The sequence below is a fragment of the Rhinolophus ferrumequinum genome, chromosome 2, assembly GCF_004115265.2.
Source record: "Rhinolophus ferrumequinum isolate MPI-CBG mRhiFer1 chromosome 2, mRhiFer1_v1.p, whole genome shotgun sequence".
In the NCBI taxonomy this organism is placed as follows: Eukaryota; Metazoa; Chordata; class Mammalia; order Chiroptera; family Rhinolophidae; genus Rhinolophus; species Rhinolophus ferrumequinum.
Window position 1 is genome coordinate 40868271 of NC_046285.1, and position 19300 is coordinate 40887570.

At 40.5% G+C, this 19300-nt stretch overlaps 1 protein-coding gene across 1 annotated transcript in view; it reads right to left on the minus strand.

Moving 5' to 3' along the window:
• ZBTB20 (zinc finger and BTB domain containing 20) overlaps nt 1-19300 on the minus strand; it is a 755626-nt gene that overhangs the window by 169552 nt on the left and 566774 nt on the right.

Genomic DNA, 19300 nt, shown 5'->3' on the forward strand with positions numbered 1-19300 from the left:
AAGATTTATACATTAATGAACAAGAAAATGAGCTCTTCTGAATGTCCCATCTTAGGCAAACCATCAGCTCTCTCTCATTCTCAAAAGTATATGTGCGAACTGGCCCATTTTGGTAGGATTTGGTCATAGAGCATTCAAGTCTTGTGTGAACTCTCAACCCCACTTTCTTCTGAAAAGTGATTTATGCACTTGGGCAATATTAAAAATAATTCTATAATTCTTTGCACAGTGGACCGGCAGCACAAGGGGAAACCTATCTAACATTTTAAATTCTTGTGTGGTATCTAATCCTATGCTTTGGAACCAAAGACCTTAGGAAGTTCTAAAACAGGTTCACTATTGCCCCCTTAAGCTTCTCAAAGGCATGACTGCCAACTGGGAGTGTCAGGTGGGTCAACTGGCCCAGCAGGCAAAAAACAGGGTCCAACGAGGCACAGTTTGTTTTTGTTTACACTGGTCAGAAGTCTTATATTTGACAGACAGCCTAATTCAAGCTTGTACATCCGTGCCTCCAGCGTTTGGCCAGAACTGCCTCAGGTGGTCATCCTGCAATAGGGTTGTTACGAGTACAAAGACTCCTGCCCATCAGACTTTTTCAGGTTCCCTGAGACTTGGGATTTCGAGCCTATACCGTGGTCTCTGAGGCCCAATCCTCACTACCTCTCTGACCTTATTTCTCATCGCTTTCATGCAAAATCGGTCCAACTAGCAATAGAATATGGCCACCTCGCGGGGTAGACAGGAATAGGAATGTAAATGGGGATTAAAAGGAATACGTCAATAAAAATTAGTGACTTTATGCCTTTGTTAAAATTCAGCTCTCTCACTGGGGAAATACCTGTGTTTATAACTGAGCCTATCACCATTTCTGAACTTCCTTGAGAATTGGTTTAGATAAGCAACATGCCATGCATTGTCCAGATGGAGGCATGTATTCATTCATTAATTTAACAGATTTTTTTTCAGAGTTTATTATTAGTTACTGTGCTAATTAGACCCCACTCCTGCTCTCAAGGATCTTCCATTCCAATATACATTTTAGAGTTTTTAATGTCTCTGTGATCACTGACTGGTTATTAGCCTACTTAGGTAAGTTACGATAAATACAACAACCTGCCCATAACAACCTCTCTTCTTGTTCCTCACTCTTTCCAATCGCCTCGGGACATCTATTAAGCCCTTGTGAATGATCTGACCCTTTGGGGCCTATATCATCAACTCGGCTCGTTTTTACTTCGGTAAGAAACCCCTTCCCCACCCCCAACTACCCTTTCTTTCTCAAACAGCCAAGAAAATATTACAAAAGTCTTCCCAGAACTATGCGTATTTAAGTCTATGAAATGGGTCCTTACAATCTTATTTGAAACACCATTTTTTTCTTTTTTCTTTTTTTTTGGGGGGGGGCAATGAATGGGGCCTTGGCCCCTAGGAAGAGTACCTTGAGCTATTTGCTAAAATTACAGTCCGGGGTCTCACAGACACAGTACTCGTTACTGTCCAAGAGAGAACATTTCAGCACCCGGCAGAGGGTCATGATCTTACTCATCTCAACCTCAGAGAGGAATTAGTGGAACACATGTTCCCGGTCCCTTTGCTCCTTCTAAGGAGTACCCCACCATTACCTTTTAGTCTTTTCTGAACAGAGCTGTCTCAGGTCAGTGTTTATACCATGTGGCCATGGTATAAACCGTCTTCCACTTGTTCAACTTTTTTTTCTCCTCATCTCCTTTTAAACAAAAACGGAAGAATTTGATGTGGGTGCAGAGGAACAAATGTTCGCTCCCCGTTTCTTTTCAGACAGTTTCTTCTTATATAAACAGTGGTGATGAATGATAAGCACCATGGTTCTACCTCCATGTTAATATTCTTGTTATCTTGCATAAACAAGTGAATAAATACGCATATGACACCAATCAATTCCTTTTTTAAAAAATGTAGTGTTCATCTTTCTAAATAGTGGAGGGAGAATTAATGAATTCAATGTGTAATTTAACTGTTTATATTTTGAATGTTAATAAAGTAAAATCAAATTATAGCTTAAGTTCTTTTCAGACTTACGTCAGCCATTAACACTTTCTATGCCAGCACAGGGTAGGGAAGGGTGGGACTAATGGCACTGGGTTCGGGTCCTCGGGGTCAGAGGACAGGGGCTTGGCCGGCTGGAGAGGATGTAAAGCTGCCAGGGCAGGAGGTTTTGACTTGTTGTGTAGGTAGAGAGATTTTCTGGCAGTGAGAGGAATATTTTTTTTGTAGAACAAATGGCTAGGAAGAGGTCATCTGAGGCATTAGATGAGAGGAATATCAAAACCAAACATAAAAGCAGTCTGAGGGGCCTGGGGAAAAGGGAAATCACTACTTTTTCCATCTCCTCATTGGTTTCCCTTCATCCCTAGAGTGCTTTCCCTTTCCATCATCACTTCATACTCTTCTCCCCTCCGCCCTTCAGGCTCTTTTCTCTGCCTCTTTAGAACAAAGAAACATTTAGGGGATATTTATAACAAAGAACATTTATAACAAATAACAATCTTAGGGGACAATGAGACTAAAATAAAAAGGAATTTAGAGAAGACTTATGATAATATTGCACATTTATATATGCAAGAAAATACAACCTATATATGAATGACCAAGACTAGAAACTGGGACTTTTGACATTTAAAAAATTCATGGTATGTCTGATCATATTAATCTCCAGACAAGCTGGTTCTTAGCATTGCTGAAAAGAGGTATAAGAGAGTTATGAATAGGAAAAAAAAAACCAAAAAAACGGAGTGGGGGATGTAATTATATAAGGATTTATATTTGAAAGGAAAAAGGGACTTCTTTAAGTTGTCTATTGAAATTCCCCCCAAATCATTTTACGAACTTATATGTAAACAATATCAAGATGAGAAGGAGCTTAGGAATTCGCATGGGGTTTAGGAAACGACTAAACCTTGTGTATGCTGTTCATCACGTCACTCAAGCAAGTAAAGGATAACTAGAGCATGGGGTCTCACAGTGGATAACATGGTGGGGTGCTTTGCCCGTCTGACACATGGAGGCAGGGCCCACAGGAGCAGAGTTCGGTCTCCTTATGAATACTATGGAGGGCACACGGCTTCATCTGAATGCATAGGGTACGAAGGCTTAGCTGTACAGGGTCCTCTGCAAGGTACGTAAAAGCATTTTCTAAACAAACACCGACTTTTTAGCCCTGTGCTCTTGGAAAAAAATTCCAGTACAAAGCTTATGGGAATATTTTATTTGGTCACTGGGTAGGGTAGGGAAAGGTTGCTGAAACAGATGACAACATTCAATGTCTAAAGACAGGAGGAAGCAAGGAGAAAGAAGAAACACAGAAAGGGAGTGTGAGTGCTGAAAGAGGAGTGCAGGACTGGAGACTCTCTAATAGGAAAAAGAGAGAATCTTAAAAAATAAGAGAAATGAAAGAGCATACTTCCAGGGAAACATCAGTACACTTTTGGAATCTGAGGCAAAAAGTAAAAACATTTGCCTCTTGACAGTTATTACCATTGCCCCTACTTTTACATACATAAGTACGTTCTTTCCGTAAGAACCAGCCTTCTGTGATAATGGTGGTAAAGATGACAGCCTCAGGTTACTGGCAAAATTGGGAATGAAACCCTGACCTCCAGGCTATGTTCCTGCCAGTCTATGCCCCCAAGAGTGTTCAGTCTGGAATTGGTGGCACAAGACATGTGCGGTAGCAGGAGGCACCCTTACTGGGATGTATGCACCTCCGGAAAACAAGTACTCTACCTTCTCACCATGACTTCTTGATTTTCATTTTTTCTCTTTTATCCCAGACTATTAATCTCCACTTTCTTCTCTACCAGGGCAGACCCTCATGGTTGTTAAATATAAAGACACCCACTATCTCCATCAGTTCCCTCATCTATGTTCTCAACTGTACTTAGCTCGTTCTTGAGCCCAGGTGAACCCACGCGTGTGTGTTCTCCTCAGCTCCCAGGCTGCTGAGCAATGCAGGAGAAAAATGACAAAGCTGTACAGTCTAGTGCCCCTCCAGAGTCCTGGTTTCCAACGTGAGCTGGGGTTTCAGAACTACTTTATAATTCTTTATTTGTTCCTAGTCAGTTTCCTTTTTCACTTCCCAGTTTCCATTCATCACGCTATTTTACTTGTAACTTACCTTCTACTCTTCATTCTCAACTCTTAGCCTTGCCTCTTTTTTTCACAGAGAAGCCAGAGGCCGGCAGATGGCACTCCCATCACTCCACCGCTGTCAGAACCCAGCCATGACCTTCCAGAGACTTTTCTCTCTAGCCCTGATGCCCTCCTCCAGGGTCTTACTGTATCAATTACTCCTGCCTTCTACATTTGCCATTTTCCTACTGCCCGCCAACATGCTTTTGCAGTCCTCATCTAAACAAACAATAACCACAACAAATTAACAAAAAAAAAAAAAACCACATTCAGTGGAGCTGATTTTTCCCCTCCTCTGTACCACCTTCATGCTTCCCAAACTTTGGTTTATTCCTCAACACAGTAAAATCTGGTTTCTCTAGCGGTTCCTAATTAAACTGCCAAAGTCACCAAAAACCTCTGAATTGCTAGTTCCCAAGGTCCTTTCTTCAACCTCACCGTTTTATTTCTTTCTTTTTAAAGTCAGGTTCATTGAATTATTTACATGTATACTAAATTCACCCTTTTTATACCCTTTTACAGTTCACTGAGTGTTGACTTCCGTGCTGGTCCCTTGATGTCTGTAAAATAAAGTCCAAATACCAAATACCTTTGATTCATATACAAATCCCTTCAGGATCTCAAACAGTCTTCCCCACATAACCCACTGTCTGGTCACACACCATTTGACAAAATGTGCTATGTACACTCATGCCTCTTGGACGTTCTCCGTGTTTTCTCTCTATGAACACACAACTTTTTGTGTAATATAGTAAATGCTATTAATATCACCATATCAATTCCATTTAGAATCATAAAACTAGATGTTATTCCGAGAAGTTGATGTTTTCAAAATGGAACTTAAGCTTTAAAATATTGCTACCCGAGGCTCTCCATTATTTTAGTGTCATGAGTTGAACTGTGTCCTCCCCCATTTCAGACGTTGAAGACCTAGCCCCTAGTAACACCGAATGTGACCTTAGTTGGGAATAGGGTCATTGCACATGTGATTACTAAAGTTAAGATGAGGTTCTCCTGAAATAGGGTGGATCCCTAATCCAATATGACTGGTGTTCTTACCTAAGGGAAGGCCTGGACACAGACACGCACATGGGGAGAGCGCCATGTGAAGAAGGAGGCAGAGATCAGGGTGATGCTTCCACAAGCCAGGGGACACCAAAGATGGCCAGTGGACCACCAGACGTTAGGAGAGAGGCATAGAACAGATTCTTCTTAGATGCCTCAGAAGGAACCAACACTACTGACACTTCGATCTTGGGTATCTAGCCTCTAGAACTGGGAGACAGTAAGTTTGTTGTTTAAGCCCCCCAGTTTGTGGCACTTTGTTATGGCAGCCCTGGTAAACTAATACACTTAGTAAATAAACCATATTTAAATATGTTGGAATACTAATGAGCTCATTCACTCATTAAATACGTGTTGGATACCTACTACGCGCTAGGCACTGGTCTAGATAGGACATTAGGATGTGGGGCATATAGGAAAAACTTAAATATACTTGAGGAATGAATTAATAAAAATATCATGTTACTGCATTTTTGTTGTACTAACAAGCAATTAATCTATCAATCAACACAGGATTGATTGAATGCCTACCCTTTATTCATTCAGCAAATATTCACTGAATACCTACTATGTGTCAAATATCATTCTAGGCACAGGAACCAGTTATTGATAGGACAAGTTCTCCACCTTCATGAAGCTTAAATTCTGGTGGAGGAAATAGGCATCAAACAGGAAAACAAGTAAATTATGTAATTTAACTCTGACAATCATAAGCGTTTAAACGCTAAACTCACTAACTCTTGAACAATGCTTAGGGTGTTAATAACACTAAAAATATTCCTGAATACCATGCCCTGTTATTTCCATTGCATTCCTACAACCTCTATAGAAGCCTGAAATATCCCGAAGATTAATGAACTTAAGCTGTTCTCTGGACTTTCTCATTTAAGCGTGATTTTAGGAGTTTACATGTTACTTCAGCATCTACAAAATAACGACCAACCATGAAGTCTGAGAGTGGGGGTAGGGTCACCCACAGTCAGGGAACAGGCTAAAAGTGTTTGGGCAGGACACCCCACAAGCTGGATTTCTGTCTTTCAGTCATTGGACACATATGGTGGGTGCCAAAAAAATGTATACACCTTTTAAAAAAGGAAAAAAAAACTATTAAAATTGTAATACTCAATATATACCAATCACAAAAGATGAATACCAGTCACGTTTGACTTCTGCAATTACAAGAGGTGCTCAAAGGGGTTACCATCAGCATAATTTTAACAGTTTTTTCCTTTCTTAAATTGTGTATACATTTTTTTGGCACCGTCTGTATTTCTGAAGCACTTCCTGTGTGTCAGCCCCTGTGCCGAAGTCGGAACTGCGGACGGAGCAGGCATGCACTGAGCCCGACGGAGCTTGCATTCTAAAGGGAAACACCTGAACAACTGATTTCACAGCCCATTCCTTCCTTACGGTTGGGGTATGGATATAGGAAGCGTGCAGGAGAGCAGCTGGGTCAGGGTACTGTGTGTGAGAAGGCATCCTTGAGGAAATAATGTCTGAACACTGCGTTGGGGTTTGGGTATGGGTATTTATTCGAGTAAAGTTCACAGGGTTCTATGTTTCTTCTTCCTCATCTCCTTTCATCCACAGGAACACATTTCAAATACTTAAAAGTGTTCTTCCAATACGCTAAGAACACCAAAAACTAAACACAAGAGAAGGACTCTCCAGAGGAAAGGGGCCAAAAATAGAAGGAAAAAAGAAAAACAACCCTAATCTCACCATTTGTTTTGAAAACACCCAAAATGATTAAAACATATTATAAATTAAAACATATGAACTAATCACTTGCCTGCCAAGTTTCATTTTTAAATCAAAGCCGTTTTTGAGGTTCATAAACTAAAAAAGAGTCTTTAAATATGAACTTGTGTTTTCCTTTTCTTGTCCCTCAGTTGGCTTGAAGCATTTGAAGCATTGGCATCAAGGGATCCAGCTGGTCAGAAACATGTGGCATACATCCACTAGAATGTAAGCTCCATGAGGGCAGGACTTTGTTTGGCATTGTATCCCTGATGCACAGAAGAGTGTGTGGAAGACAGCAGTGATGCAGTAATGCCTGCTGAATGACTAACAACGAATATCCTGGGTCTTTGAATGAATACTCCAGCTCTCTTTTCTTACCCTTTTCTTACATTAGGCCATCAGTTCTTAACCTGGGGCAACTTTTTGCCCCCACCAGGGAACATTTGGCAACATCTTGAGACATTTTTGGTTGTCAAGACTGGAGAAGTTGCCACTGGCATCTAGTGGGCAGAGGCCAGGGATGCTGTTAACCATCCTGCAACGCACAGGACAGCCCCCCACAACAAAGGTTTACCTGGCCCCCAAATCTCAACAAGGCCAAGGTTATAAAACCCTGCTTCAGGTCCTTCGTTTCTATTGGGCTGTCCCTGGGAGTGTGGCCCTCCACATTTGTGGGAGGAAGTGCAGTCCTAGGGGAAGCAACCAGAGGAACCTCCTTGCTTCATTCTCATTCTTTTCATGACCCAACAGAACTGCCCCCTTCTAAGGCATGCTAACACATAGCCATTTTTGCCTTTGGCCCCCACTGGGTCAACGTGCAGTTATGGGGGAAACCTCCTGCAAGAGTCTGTCTCTGCAATGTCAGTGAATAATTTTCATAGCGTATTAGAACTTCCTTGAGCTTACCTAAGAATACTGGGGGTGCCAAAAAATGTAGGTAAGTGGACACTTTGGTCAGTGTTACTCAAGCAGTGGTTCGCCGTAATCAGAAGTATCTGGACGCTGATGGTAACCACTTTGAGCACCTCTTGTAATCGCAGAAGTCAAACGTGACTTGTGTTCATCTTTTGTTATCGGTATACATTGAGTATTACAATTTTAATACAGTTTTCCTTTCTTAAAATGTGTATACATGTTTTTGGCACCCTCTGTATATTCTAATTTCAATAAAACCAGCTTGTTTAGAGACTAGGCATGTATCTGTAAGAAAAAGGAAGGTCCTCCCTTAATTCAAGCAGTTTATCCATGTCTGGTCAGGATCTGCACACCAGTCTAGTTTTATTCATGATAAGGAACTTCAAGAGTTCCACTAACACCCAATATAGTGCCTGTAGAGAAACTGGGTTTATAGCGTTTCCTCTGCTCCCTTCTTTGCCCAGCATATTAAAATAGTAGTATCTGATTCCGGTGTCAGTGGGGGAACTTCCGTGGTGCCAGAGGAGTGCATGTACCGATTTCCCCACTATGATGGTTGCTCCAGTGGTCTTGGTATTGCGGCATGTGTCCCAGTTACCATAGAGACCGCATACACCAACACTGTAGCACTAAGATTGGTGGGGAAGACACATTTTGCAGAAGCTGTTTTGGTGGAATGAAGGTAAGACACAAGAAAGAAAGTGAGACAGCCAATACAGAGGCATAGCAAAGAGAAGGCCCTGATAATCACAGGTCCCAGAAATTCGGGAAAAGAGAGATTATAACTACTACCATAAAACCAACAAACTTCCCATACAAAGGCTGTCTCTGTCAGGAAAATTTCAAGTACGAGCAGAAAGAACAGACGTAAGGTATTCAAAAATAAAAGAGTAAATAAATAAACCTACCAGGGTATAGAGGTGACAAAAGTGGCACGGCAAGAAAACACTTTTAAATGACTCAAGGCAAGAAAACAAAAGAATTAGGAAAAAAATAAACTTGAAAGTTCCATTTCTGGAGGATGGCTGACTTACAGGGAGGCTGGCCCTCCAGGAAGAACCGATTGCCTCTGTGTCCTTCCCCACAAGCAGAAAGACAAAGAATAAAGATGACATCCTTCTCACTTTTTAACAGGGATCTCCTCAACCATCCCAACGGTTTCATGTTATAACAGATGAATACGACGCACACCAGTCAAAGGAAATCTGACAAGAACTCTTAGAGAACACATAGATTAGGGAACATTGTCATAATACCAACAGGCTCATCCCAGAGTTTCGTAAAATAACGAGAGCTTTTGAGTTCACTGACAGTGTGATCTCACGTACACGCTTTTTCTCTGCATACGGATAAAGGCATGTCTGCTAAATGTAAAGGGTCCAGGTGTTAAACCATAGACTTTTTTAAACAGAACGAAAGGCTGGAGATAGGATACAGGTTGGTGTAGGGAATGAGGGGGAGTGAATTTAAGAGAAAACCAGTCTACGAAAATGTCATATGAGTGATTATAAGTTTCTTGATGTACAGGTCTAGCTCTGGCAATGTTTCATTACACACACTTTCATCTAATATATTCCACTGCCCACTTGACATCCATGTCTCCCAACTTTAATTATCACCAATATGTTAGTCAATTTCAAATCTTCATCTTGGGCCATTAGTTCTCTCCTGGCCTCTAGCCCTCTATATCAAATGACCTGCTGGACAATTCCAATTGAGTTTCTCAATGTGTCCAAAGCTGAATCACCTTCTTCAAAGTTTCTCTTCCTTCTTTGTTCGCTACGTGAGCAAACAGCGTCACCATTCACGGATCTGCCCATGCCTCCTACCTGGGAATCACCTATTGATTTCCATCTCCCCTCAAATAATCACCAGATTTGTAACTCTAATGTAATTTCTTTTAATAACCAAAGGAGATTTTTGTGCATAGAAAGCAACAGTCACAGTTAATTCGGTTTTCAACTATTATGTGTGTGTATCTATCTATACACACAAATAATATTCTATTTATTAATCTAGTAATTTCTGTAAAAAAAAAATCACTTTCAGGAAGGGTGAGGTTACGAGGTAGAAAATTTAGGATCTCAAACTATTTCAACTGTCAGGGGGTTGAAAGAATGAAAAGGTCTGCTCTGGGAACATCTTCCACAATGATTCTACCAGAGTCACCAACGAACACACTGGATGTTTTTATAGTAACTAGAACAATGAGGGATCCTAAGTCTACATCCTACAAAGGGAATTTTACAGCTCATGTCCTCTATAGTCCCTTTCCGCTTTATAGCATGATCAAGGTAAATAACATTTTGTTTTCTCCATCAACGAGGTTTCTTGATTCTAGTGCCCTTTGGCTTATTGATGTTTTTCACATTTCTAGGTCTCTCATTCCCACTGTACCACATTAGCTGGGGCTTCCATTATCTGTCACTTGTAATATTGTAACAGTCCATTGTACTAAGTTCTCTTATGTTTCTGAGCTTTTGCACACGTCACTACTTGTGTCTAAAACACCCATATTCCCTGATAAACATTTACCAAATGAAAAAAAAGTAAATGTTTTAGATGTTGCTGCTTTGGGTTCTGAACAGAAATAGTGGCCTATCTAATATTTGGGATTAGTCTGCATAAAGTGCTCCTACTTTCAAAAATTAATTTTGAAGAATCTGAAAATTTTGCCAAGGAGAATCATGGGGCCCATGCCACAATATTAAGTTTTGCATTTAATAGAAACACCTGCGAACTCAGGGAAAAAAGTACTCATTCTTTTTCTTAATTCATCCAGCAAATATTTACTGAAGACGCTTTATGCATCAGGCACTGTTCTGGACACTGGGGATTTCTTAGAGTACAAAACAGAAAAAAGAAACCAAAACCCCAAAACCAAAACCCTGCAATCATGAGGCTTATATTCCATGGCCAGGGGAAATAAATATGTAAATAAAATATATATGACATCTGAAGGGAATGAAGAAAAGGAGGGGGTACATTTTTAAACATGGTGATTATGAAAAGCCTTACTTGGGAGTGCAAGTTACAGAGACCTGAAGATGGTGAGCAAACAGGCCTTACCTGGGGAAAGCACTGCAGGCTGTGAGAAAAGCACGTGTGAAGGCCCTGAGGTGAGGGACGTATGCACGTGAGGAAAGCAAGGCCGTTAATGAAACTTGAGACGAGTGAGTGAGAGGTCAAGCATGAAATGAGGACACAGAAGTAATAGGGAAAATTAAGGGTTTTTCCAACCTCGGCAAAGGCTTCGGCTTTCCCTCTGTGTAGGTGGGGAGCCTTTAGAGAGCTCTGAGCAGAGGAGCGACATGGTCTGACTTAAGTTACATGACATACATTACAAAGGATCACTCTGGCTACCGTTTCAACAGTAGACTGTCAGTGACTAAGTGACAAGGCTAGAAGCAGGGAAGACAATCAGGAGGCTATTGCGATAATCCAGGCAAGAGATAATAATAGCTTGATTCGGGGTAGTAGTGATGGTGGGAATGAGAAGTGGTTAGATTCTGGATGTATTTTGAAGGCAGAACTGTAGAGTTTGTTGATAGGTTGGATTTGTGAGAGAAATAAATGGCTGGGAGATAAATTTTGTATTTGAGCAACTCTAAGGGTGGAGATGCCATTTACCAAAGTGGGGAAGACTATATATTTTTGTTGGGTAAAATAAGAAATCCCACTTGGGAATGTTAAGTTGGTGATCCCCACTAGACTTACCAGGGGAGACGTTGAGTCGGCAATTGACTGTGTGAGCCTAGAATTCAGGGTAAAGGCATGAATGAGAGATACAAGCTTCAACCATAAGCTTGTGTGTGAACATGAAGGAGGTGAATAGAGATAAAGAAGAGAAGAGGTTCAGAAACTGAGTCCTAGGATGCTCTAGTGTTCACATGTTGGGGAAATGAGATATGACAGCAAAGGAGACTGAGAAGAAATGATCTGTGAGGTAGGAAAAAAATCAAGGGAGTGTGGTGGACTGAAAGCCAAGTAAAGAAAGTGTTTTAATGGAGAAAAGCATAATGAGCCAGGTAAAACAATGCTGAGAGATCAGGGAAGATGAAGACTGAAAACTGGTTAATGGATTTAGCAACACGGAAGTCACTGGTGATCTCAGCGTGCGCAGTGTTACGAACCTGGTGGGTGCAAAGATAATGAGAAGATTATAGAATAGGATGGAGAGTATCTATAGTGATGATGGCCATTTCTTGAGAAGTTTTGTTATAATGGTAATCAAAGAAATGGGACAGTAGCTGGCAGGGAGTGTGGGGCCAGACGAGAGTATTATTTAGGGTAAGAGACATTACAACATGTTTGTATGCTGATAGGAAAGATAGATTTGGTAGATGGGAAAAATCGATCAAGTAAGAGAAAGAGGGAAGCTCTTTCAGGAGCACTGTTTATGAGTACGTGAGAGGGGATGGGAGCGAAAGCACAGTGAGAGGTGGGCTGAGACAGGCGCCTGCAGAGTTTTCCCATAGTGACAGGAGAGAAAGCAGTCTGTGGGTAAGGGTGCAGACGGGAGGGTAGGTGTGCTGGAGAGTGCATGTTTGTGAAAGGTCTTTTTTGATTGCTTCTATTTTCTCAGTGAAGTAGGAAGGAGGGTCATACGTTGAGAGTAAGAATAGGGGAGGAGATGTTGGAAGTTTGGGAGAGGGAAAGAGAGGAGATATTCTTGTAGAGACATGGGGAAGTGACTAGATAGGGAAGCATAGTAACTACAGAGCAGCAAACACTAAGGGCCTCTTTGACTGATCACCAGTTTAAAGGGAGAGTCACCAGTTTACTAGGTGTTTTTCACCAGCCACAATCAGCTGGCACGTATGCATGGAAGAGATAGGGAGTTGCATATCATCAGTAGACTTGAGATCTGCCAGGAAAGGACAGTGATGCAAGAGAAGATCGAAGGAGTTCAAGGTGTGTGCAAGGAAATGATTAAAATCATTTTTCATGGACTCTACACTATATATGGCAGTGAGAACAGAAGGGGCTATGTGTAGAATCAATGACTTAAAGGGCTTGGTGGGCGTCAGGAATTGTTGTACAGAGGGATTAGGCTGTGAAATTAGGCAGCGGTTGGAGAGTGGGACACTTGAAATTGAGATTAGGGAAAAGTTGTAATTGTTAGTAATTAAAAGGTCAAAAGTATAACCCTGGGAGTGGGTAGCTAGGGTAGGGTAGTGGACAGATCACAAAAGAATCAAGGACTTGACAGAGGCAAGGTTTTGGAAGGATCATATATTTAGACACAGAAATGACCAAGAATTGTGATGAGGTAGAAATGAAAAGGGCATTAGTGCATTAGTGGCTAAAATCTTTAAGAAATTAGGGGTGGCATCCTGGGGCTTAGTAGATAGCTGCCACCAGGTGGGTTTATGGGAACAGTAAGCTTTCCTACTCCCTCTCGACTTTTCCGCTCTTACTTTCCATCTTCCCAGTTTATATGACTGCCATTGGCAAACTTATGACTTCCCAGACTAGATAGCTATAAATCACGTGTGCTGTCCTTTTGTCTTTTCTATTCAAATTATCTCCAAGTCTTAAGAATTTCCACTTTCAAATATGTGCTCTCCTTTCTCCCTGTATTGGGCTGTCCGTACTCGTGCCAGGCACTCTCTTTTTTATCCCTCGGTTTAATGTTCTTCATGGCACTCATCACCATCCGAAATTACTTTGCTCATTTATGTGTTTGCTTTGTGTTGGAGGGAGGTTCTATTTTCTTCCCCTCATTAGAATGTAAGTTCCACAAGGCAGAAAATCTTGTCTATTTTGTGCTTGAAAGATAATACACTGTCAATAAATATTTCTAGAATGAATTCATGAATGGCCCCATCACATGCTGGTGAATCCACATTTTCTCAGTCTCACACACAGTTTACCATCCCACCTGTTTCCCCTAACCATCCTGCTCAAACCGTCCACTTCACATGGTAAGGGCATGTTACTGCTTCCCCAAATTATTCTGTTAATTTCTAGCCTGATGATTTCATATTTCTCCTCTGTTTGTAATGTCAGTTCCCCACACATCAATTCTTCAAGGCTCAGCTTCAGTCTCGTCTCCTGGATGGCTTTTCCATGATAACTCTGAGGCCTGCTGATTTCCCCCTTCTTGAAAATCCCACTATGCCTCATAATGTTAGCTGCTTTGTATTTTCTAATTGTTTAAGGTGTGTTCGTCTTAGGTTTTCACTTTGAACATAGGTTTGTTTTTGAGTCAGGAATGCCAACTAACATCGATGGTACGCTCCATAATGACATGCATAACGAAGCCATCATGGGTGCACGGATACATAACGGAGAATGAATGCTCAGAAAACTATGATGGCTTCACGGAACAGTGTCACTGATTTTTATCTTCCTCCACAATCTGAAAAACGTAACTCCTTTCGCACCTTTGATTCTGCTTTAGGCTTAATCTGACTATTCTTCCTGCTTCTTGTATCGTCTTCAGGACCATGTCCTCTGTCCGCCACACAGAACTCTGCACTCTTACACTGCCATTTCCATAACTAAATCACTGTCTTTGCCACTACTGTTCCTGGAGTCTCTCGGCAATTGTAGTATTTCAAGACATAGCTGCCAAGATCATCTTTTTTCTTGCTTGATTCGATTCTGTCTTAAAAAAGAAAAAATCCTTGCGATTGTTTTTCATCAAACTTTATGTATCCCCTTGGGATGTATTTTCCCTTGGCTCCATCCTTGACCTGGTTCTTTTCCACTTTCTGTGTATTCAGTTCCTGCTTCTCATTCAATTTGCCCTTTGTCTCATTTGAGGGAATCGGCTTTCACAACTTCTTTCAAACGATTCTGTATACTTAGAATAATTTCTCAAATAATATAAAATTTATAATATTTATGAATAAATGACACAATGCCAAGATAGTCTGTCTCTTCTTTCAAATAACATCTGAAGATACACCTGCACCACTGAGTTCTATATTTAAGATATTGAATAAGTATCATTCATCCATCTGTTTTCATTCTGTCTTGCATTTTTCAGCACCTACTTAAGAGCTGTATTGTGAGGTCTTTGGGGCTGGGGACGGCTGGCGCAGTTCACAAACCGGCCTCTGCTCTGTATATTCATGTTTCTTTGACAAATAATAAATAATAATAGCCCACTGTGCATTTTCACATTCCGCTCATAACTCCCTGGAAAAAGGAAAACTAATAACCAGGGATTATAATAGAAACACTGAAACAAAACTAACCTCTTACCAGGTTTTGCTACAGTAACATACATTTCTATAGACCTATATTCTACTAAATAATTACCTACTTAAGTCATTTGTAAATTGCTCCTTTGCCAACATTATGTATCATATCAAATGCCTACGTGGTTTATAGGACTGGGGAAAACAACTAGAATATTACAGCTACGTGGGGGATCAGAGCAAAAGCAGCAAAATAAGAGGTTTACTCTGCTGGGTGCACAGTTTGGAAGAATTAGTCTCACAAGCAGAACTACTTGACAGAATATATGCCTGCTCTCCAGCTTCCTCTCCTTGCCCCTCCCTTCTTCCTTTGCCACTCTACATCTCTTTTCAATAATGGAAGACTAGGTTTCTTTCTTTTCTTCTTTTTTTTTTAAATTCCAGGTGGGAAGTGTATCGTTTTGCGTGAAAAATCTGTTTTTCCAGTGAATATAACAAATGTTCTGATTGACGTTGCTCTATGAAAACGGCAGTGTCTAATGAAAGAGGAGGGGACTATAGCATCATGGGTGGAACGCTTCCAGATTTATCTGCAGAGGAGCCACAGTTAAACCCCAGGTTTCAAATGAAGACCAAAATGTTACCACTGCCTTATCACTGCAGTGGCCACTAGGTGGCAGGTCCAAAAATCTGGTTGGAGCCTCACAGGAGGGCAATTCTTATCTGGGAAGCAGAGTATTTTCTGGTCTTCAGTCCAGCACTGGTTTATCAATCAGCCTCTGCTGTTTGCCAAAATATTGGGAGGATAAGACAATGTCCAGATCACTTCACAGGACTGCAGTGAGAAGGAAGCGCTTTGCTATCTATGTTTGTAGAGGCGTATCATCACATACTCACACATCCAGATATGGCTAGACCATTAGACTTGTATCAACATACATTCTCAGATGTGGTGTGTATAAATGTTCAGCTATATTTCATTATCTAATGGTGTTTGCAATACCTTGCCATAATCTAAGGGGTATGCAAAGTATTTTCTCCTCTGCCTTTATAGAAACACATGGAGAAGACTGTCACACAGGCAGGGATGAAGGCACACACAGCTGCATATGTACCATTTAACAAAAACATATTTACTGGTACAGTTGATCCTCGAACAACAATGGTTTGAATCTCACAGGTTCACTTACACAGATTATTTTGAATAAAGAAATATATTTTCTCTTCCTTACGATTTTCTTAATAACATTTTTTTCTCTAGCTTATTTTACTGTAAGATTACAGTATATAACACATATAACATACCAAATATGTGTTAATCAACTGTTTGTGTATCGGTAAGGCTTCCGGTCAACACTCGCCTTTTAGCATGGTCGGTCCTCCACATCCGTGGATTCCTAACTGCACGTCGAATATATTGTTTTCAGTGTTTCTGATCTGCAGTTGGTTGAGTTCATGGATGTGAAACCCGTGGATACGAGGGGGAAGACTGCAGTTAAGTTTTGGGGGAGTCAAAAAAAAATATGGATTTTTGACTATGTGGGAGATGGCACTCCCAATCCCAGCATTGTTCAATGGTCAACTGTAGTTCCAATCTAGTATTTTATACCTATGTATACAGAGGGTGCCAAAAAATGTACACACATTTTAAGAAAGGAGAACGGTATTAAAATTGTAATACTCAATATATACCGATAACAAAAGATGAATACAAGTCACGTTTGACTTCTGCAACGACAAGAGGTGCTCAAAGTGGTTACCATCAGCATAATTTTAATATAGTTTTTTTCCTTTCTTAAAATGTGTATACATTTTTTGGCACCTTCTGTATAAATATCTATATACCTATCTACATCTATATGGTTGTCCCTCTGTGAGTGTGGAAGATTGGTTCAAGGACTCCCCTGCAGATTAAAAAAAAATCCTGGGATGCTCAAATCCCTTACATAAAATGGCGTAGAACAGTACAGCCAGCTCTTAGCATCTGCGGATTCAATTAACCGAGGATTGAAAACAGTATTTTCATCTGTAGTTGGGAATGTGAGGATGATAAATCTGTGGATACCTAGGGGTGACTGTATCTATGTTTCGTATACCAGAGATTGACTATATATTCATTCGTATTAATTGTTTTGGAAAAGAGAATATTTACATATAGGAGATATATTCTTAAATTGAAAAAATAATTAAGCCCCACAATTGAAACTGATCTGAGTTAATTTAGAACAAATTCTTTGTTGTACCCTGTGTTATTTCCATTTTCTTGCACTGAGACGTGAGCGTGCTAGAGGTGGGTCTTATGAGACTATAAAAAAAGTCATTCTTACGCCAATTATTTTGAAGATAGATTGCGTCTCTTCCTTCATAAGTTTTTTTTGATTACTAGATTATCCTGATATAAATGATTTGACTACATGAACACTGAGTACTTTCCTTTATCTTTTAATTAAAGAACTGACCTTATGATTTTTATAAGTAAAGTATCACAAGTTTTGAGACAATTCATCATTCTCACATAAGAAAACATGTTCTAAAGTCAAATTTATTTTTGTACAAAAGCTGTGACATGCATTTTGATATACATTTAAGCATCCATGCCAATTAAAATTTTATAACAATGAAAGCAACACAAACTCAATTATAGCCATACAACTCATCCATCACTCACCTTTTGTTCCCTCTTTCTGTTGAAATTTAGGTAAAAGAATAATAGTAAACATGTTGATTTCATCTATCCTTATTCTGTATATTTGGACTGTTAAATGTCCACATGAGGTATGAGAAGAAGAGGACATATACACTGGTCTATAGAATAAAAACAAGACTTTTTTAAAAAATAAAGAATAAATATGGACTGTACTCATTACCACAGAAGAGATTTTTACATCAGCTCTCTTCTTAGTTTGACAGTAGAATTTAAAATATGATGACAGAAACAATTTATGATGAAGCGCCATGGTTATTTCTACATAATTGTGGTGAACGAAACTGAACTCCCTCCTCTCCCGCCACCCCTCAGATGTTAAAACTTGTACCTCCCTCACAGAAAGAGAACTGGAATGGAAGCTGAGGCCCTGGTGTTACCCTGGTTTTGACAATGCCTCCCCGCGGATGATCCAGCTATAACCTAAGGGTATACAGGGTATTTTCTCATCTGCCAGCGGGCACGGCCTCACCCAAGTCCCCTCCCTCACCTCTGAAACGAGGGCTTATAAGGAGAAAGTCTGTGATCCCGCTCTGCTTTAACATTCAAAATCCAGTGAAGTAAACTGCTGTGCATCGTAGGATTTTTTTTTCCTCTCTCTGAAATAAACTAATTCTCTCAGATGAGAGAACAATGCTGTTGAGGAGCTTACACTGCGAGTTAACAGGTCCCATTCGACATCGTGGACCCTTGGCATGGCGATGGAGCTGGAGTTGATTCTTCTTGCAGTCCCCTTCTCCCTTTTCCATTCTGCGTCACTTTTGCAGGGACGTCCCCACTGTCAGTAAGTCTAAATCCTACCCCAAGGCCCTCCCTGGCCCCTAGGAAGTCACAGGCTAATTATTCAAAAAACCCTTTACTTTTCCTCTTGGGCACATCACCAAACTCCATTTCCCAGCCCTCCCTGCAGATGGCTACAGCCCTGTGAGTAAACTCTGGCCAGTGGGATGTCGGCAAAAGTGACATGTGCTGTTCCAAGCCTAGTCCATGAAAAGTTCCTGTGCAGTTATTGCTCTCTCTCGACCAGTGGGCTGGCTGGATGTCACACTCAAGGTGACCTTAGAAGTTACGTGCTAAAGATGACAGAGCCTCTGCCAACCTGGATTCCTGGGCAGTCTTTACGTGAGCAAAAGATAAACTTGTAGTGTACTAAGCCTCTGAGATTTGGAGGTTTATGTATTACAGGAACTAATATTATTAGGTCGTTGCAAAAATAATTGAGGTTTAAAGGTTAAACATAAATGCAAAAAATAAATACCTTAATTAAGAAGCCCCCTAAACCAGAGATTGGCTCTCCCTCCAAGACACTTCATTTATGTCTCTTTAACCATGTTTTCACCTTATAATGAATTCTTTACTGATATGTAAGAACTTCCGGGACTGTATGTGTTTTATTCATTTTTTTTCATCCTCCACAGAAATCTAGCTAGTTGAATGAATGCAGAATAGAACATACCTACTCTGAAACTTATTTAAGGTTGTAACAGCAGTAGTGATTAAAAAAAAAAAAATCCTAGCTTTTTGTCTTGTCCTACTTAGGTAAAAGGTGGGGATG